The sequence below is a fragment of the Callithrix jacchus genome, chromosome 1, assembly GCF_049354715.1.
Source record: "Callithrix jacchus isolate 240 chromosome 1, calJac240_pri, whole genome shotgun sequence".
Lineage (NCBI taxonomy): Eukaryota > Metazoa > Chordata > Mammalia > Primates > Cebidae > Callithrix > Callithrix jacchus.
In genome coordinates, this window is record NC_133502.1 from 69,300,696 (window position 1) to 69,304,984 (window position 4,289).

Below are 4,289 nucleotides of genomic sequence, written 5' to 3' on the forward strand. Positions count from 1 at the left end.
CATTAAAATGGGTTTTGATTCAGAAGAGTTCAATCCATCAGAAAAGTCCAGACCCAGACCCACACAGAAATGTAGTGTATGCTAATGGCAATGTCTCCAATCAGTGAGGAAAACATGGGCCTTTCTGTAAATGGTGCTGCAAAATTATTTTTCAGCAGCTGTGTGGAGAAAGATATACAAAAGGAGGGCTGCGTAAAGCCATGCATCGCAGCCTTGTTTGTAACAAATATGAAAACAACCATACAACTTACTGTTATTCCTAAATTCCAAACATTTAGGAATAAAAGTAAGTTGCTGAACAATGCACATAATTTGACACTGTTTACATTTTTACAAACCATCAAAACAATATGTATTTTACTATAGACAGAAATATATTTCATGGGAAAATGTCTGAATAGAAATAGTGAGTTACTTCTGGGAAAGAGGAGGAGGGCACCAGAGGTGAGGTTAACAGCCAGAAAGACTTTATTTTTGGTGGATGATGTCATTAAAAAAAAGTTATCTGTATATATTTTTAGTTATAAAACATTAATTTTAAACACTAACATTTAATAAACGTTGAAAATCAGAAAGAACAATGCTCACACACATCTGTGCCAAGGTACAGAAACACATTTTCGTGCTTCTTACTTTGTTTGTATTCCTGAGAGCTTAAGTTCTGATTCAAAAACACACTGGATTTTTAAAAAGTAGAATTAACATAGCTTATTGTGTGAAGAATGAAACTTTCAGGAGCAGAAACCCTTGTATGGCTTTTGCCTCCCAAAGGTATTTCAGGCAGGTCATTGCAACTTTCAAAGTCCCCTTCCTCATTTAAAAGCAGAGTAAATAAACAAAAATCCCTACACTAACTCCCAGGGCTGTGTAGCAAGACAAGACCCTCATATGAAATCTCTGTCATCTTCTCCAGATATTAGTGACTAGATAGATGCATTAGGACCACTGAATGTCAAAGTGAGCCGTGCCTTCCTTCAAGGGTGCATAAGACCATGCAGTGGACCAGATTAGAGCTTCTGCCTATATTTATTTTTATTTCATCCTCTCCTGCTAAAATTTCTATTTTTGTCCATGCCTTATAATATACATAGCATATTGGTATGCTAATGTATACAATTATAAATTAAAAGTCATATATTACGGGTGTGTGTGGCAAATGTGCCTCCCAAATTTCCTTTTACTTTTTATTTATTTATTTATTTTTCTTTCAAAGTAATTTATTTGACTCTGATCACAAAACACAGGTGAGGAGCACGGGCATTGTCTGTAACCCTCGGCTGACCATCTTCCCAGTCTATGCTTCTATAAATACCCTTTGTACATCAGCAAGCTCATGCTGTTCCCAAGCATGCGCACATTCTAACAGCTGCAGAGTATAGGGCATGACGCCCCACTTCACAACTAAGGCCCCTCCAATTAGTCTTCCGGATCCTTCTGCTAATAGTAACTGGTTGCTGTTCCTCTTGCTCATAGATAAATGACACCTGCACAATTCTGGGTGCCTTCAAGCAACCTCGGCAGGCAGTGACTAGACCCTTTCCTTGCTCCGAGCTTCCTATGTCCCAGGCTGCCTGTGACACCCGGACTGCTGCTGCCCCTGGGTCCCGCACATTCCAGGGCGACGATGGAGGAAGGCAGGCCAGGCCAAACATGAGGAATTAACAGTCTTTATTGGGCTCAGACCAGGAGTCCATGGGTCTTGAGGACCTCTGTGTATTTGTTAATTTTCTTCTCCACGTTCTTCTCGGCTTGTTTCCGTAGCCTCATGAGCTGTTTCTTCTTCCGGTAGCGGATCTTGGCTTTCTCCTTCCTCTTCTCCTCGAGGGTGGCTGTCACTGCCTGGTACTTCCAGCCAACCTCGTGAGCCAGGCGCCCCAGATAGGCAAACTTCCTTGTAGGCTTCAGACGTACGACCTTGAGGGCCGCAGGAACCACCATCCGCTTTTTCCTGTCGTAGGGTGGCGGGATGCCATCAAACACCTTGAGGCGGTCCAAGGCGGCCTGGCCTCGCTTGGTCTTGTGGGGCAGCATGCCTCGCACGGTCCGCCAGAAGATGCGGCTGGGGGCCCGGAAGTGGCAGGGGCCTCGAGAAGGGTTGGTGTTCATCCGCTTGCGGAGGAAAGCCAGGTACTTCAACTTGTTTCTGTAGAAATTGCCAGAAATGTTGATGCCCTCGCATCGAATGACCACCACCTTCCGGCCCAGCAGTACCTGCCTAGCCACGATGGCTGCCAGGCGGCCCAGGAGATGGCCTCGACCATCGAGCACCAGGACCTGCACCTCCGCCATCTTCGGGAGCCGCCCGGGAAAAGCTCCTTTTACTTTTTAAACTACAACTTTTTGAGTGAGAGGAGGCAACGTTATGAGCACCAACACAGAGAATAGCTATTGTGCTATTAGTTTCTACTCTGCCAGTACCAAGAATGGCTGGCTACAGAAATAAAATATTTTCCTCGAGGGGAGAACCTAGTTTGTAAAGTTTCATCCTTTTATAGCCCAGCTAGTTCAAGGGAAAATGTCTTTTGGTCTTTTTTTTTTTTAAAGGAATCGATGCCCTTGTTGTATTTGGCCCAACTCTGGGACTCCAATCCATGGACGGCAGCCTCCATCTCTAACTACACTTAATGAGCTTCACTTTCTGCTGATAGGACATAAAGAAAATGGAGTCCTGGCACTTATTCTTTCGGATGATAATGGTACACTCAATTAGCCAAATAAAGTAACATTTTCATCTCAATGGGCTTATTGGAAAAATTCAAATACCTCTGAAAATGAGGCATGTGTCTGGGAAGTGGGTGAGGCAAGAGACTTTTTTTTTTTTTTTCCAATTTATCCTAGATATTATTTCTGGCGTTCTGGTTTAAGAGTTTGTGTTTGAGAGAGAGAGGTAGGGGTGTGTGTGTGTGTTTGTCTGTGTGTGTACATTTAAACCCTGAATTTAGAATTGTAATAACGATCCCAGGCTATTCAGGTGGTTGATTGAAAGCAGATTGCCTTATTGGTCATTACTGGTTCAATGGGATTAATATTCCTGAAAGAGGAAAGCTTTTTCCTTTTTGGTCTCTTCTGAAAACATTTGAGTAAAAACACTGCCACCCAGTGTTTCTATTAGGAGAAGCACAATACATACATCATGCACTCTTGAAAAGTTTTCTAGGATGAATAGCAAATAACTCATTTTCTTAGTTATATTTGTATAAGGCCTGACAGACTATAGAACATTCCTGCTTTAAATGTAGATAAGCCAGGCTCGGCGGCTTACAGCTGCAATCCCAGCACTTCGGGAGGCTAAGGCAGGAGGGTTGCTTAAACAGGAGTTTGAGATCAGCCTGGGTAACAGTGAGATACTGTCTCTACAAAAAATAGGAAAAAAAAAATACTGGGTATGATGGTGTGTGCCTACAGTCCCAGCTACGTAGGAGGTTGAGGTGGGAAGATTGCTAAAGCCTAGGAGGTCGACAATACAGTGAGCCATGACCGCACAACTGCACTCCAGCCTGGGCAACAGAAAAGGACCCTGTCTCAAAAATAAAAATATAATATTCCAGCCCATATCATGCTACATAATGCAGAGAGGCTATATCCCACATATTAGAATGATTGTTTGATTTTCAAGCATGAAATCTAAGACAATTCTGCAAATATTCCAGCCTTATTTAGTTATTCTGACCTGCATCATGGCAAAAAGTCCAAGCTAAGGGCTTTGTCACCATTTGAATCCTTTCTCAGCCTTTCTGCTGCAGTCACAGTTGTTTTCATCCACCCTTCAGGAAGTGCTCTCCAGGCCAGGCACGGTGGCTCATGACTGTAATCCCAGCAGTTTGGGAGGCTGAGGCAGGCAGATCACTTGAAGTCAGGAGTTCGAGATTATCCTGGCTAACATGGTAAGATCCCATCTCTACTAAAAATACAAAAATTAGCCAGGTGTCATGGCATGTGCCTGTAATCCCAGCTACTCAGGAAGCTGAGACAGGAGAATCTGTTGAACCCGGGAGGCAGGGGTTGTAGTGAGCGGAGATTATACCACTGCATTCCCGCCTTAGTGACAGAGCAAGACTCCATCTCAAGAAAAAAAGAAGTGCTGTCCAGCACAGTTCACGGCAGCCTTAGGTAGCAGCTTCCTCTTGCAGGGAGAAACATCTGGAGAAACCTGTGTCCTCCCACCTGGTCTCTTTGCCCTGCCACCAGGTTGTGCATTTGCCCACCTCTTCTCTTCTGCCCCTCCTATTCAAAGGGGAGGGGAAGAAGGGCAAATGCACAGCATTCCAATATTTTTCACTAAAAGCTTT

At 43.8% G+C, this 4,289-nt stretch overlaps 1 pseudogene across 1 annotated transcript; it reads right to left on the reverse strand.

The window, feature by feature from the left end:
- Positions 1-1,651: 1,651 nt before the first annotated feature.
- On the reverse strand, positions 1,652-2,313 carry LOC100401558 (large ribosomal subunit protein uL13 pseudogene; annotated as a pseudogene). Its single transcript, XR_013531988.1, has one exon. The product of XR_013531988.1 is annotated as a large ribosomal subunit protein uL13 pseudogene (transcript).
- Between the last annotated feature and the right edge of the window lie 1,976 nt (positions 2,314-4,289).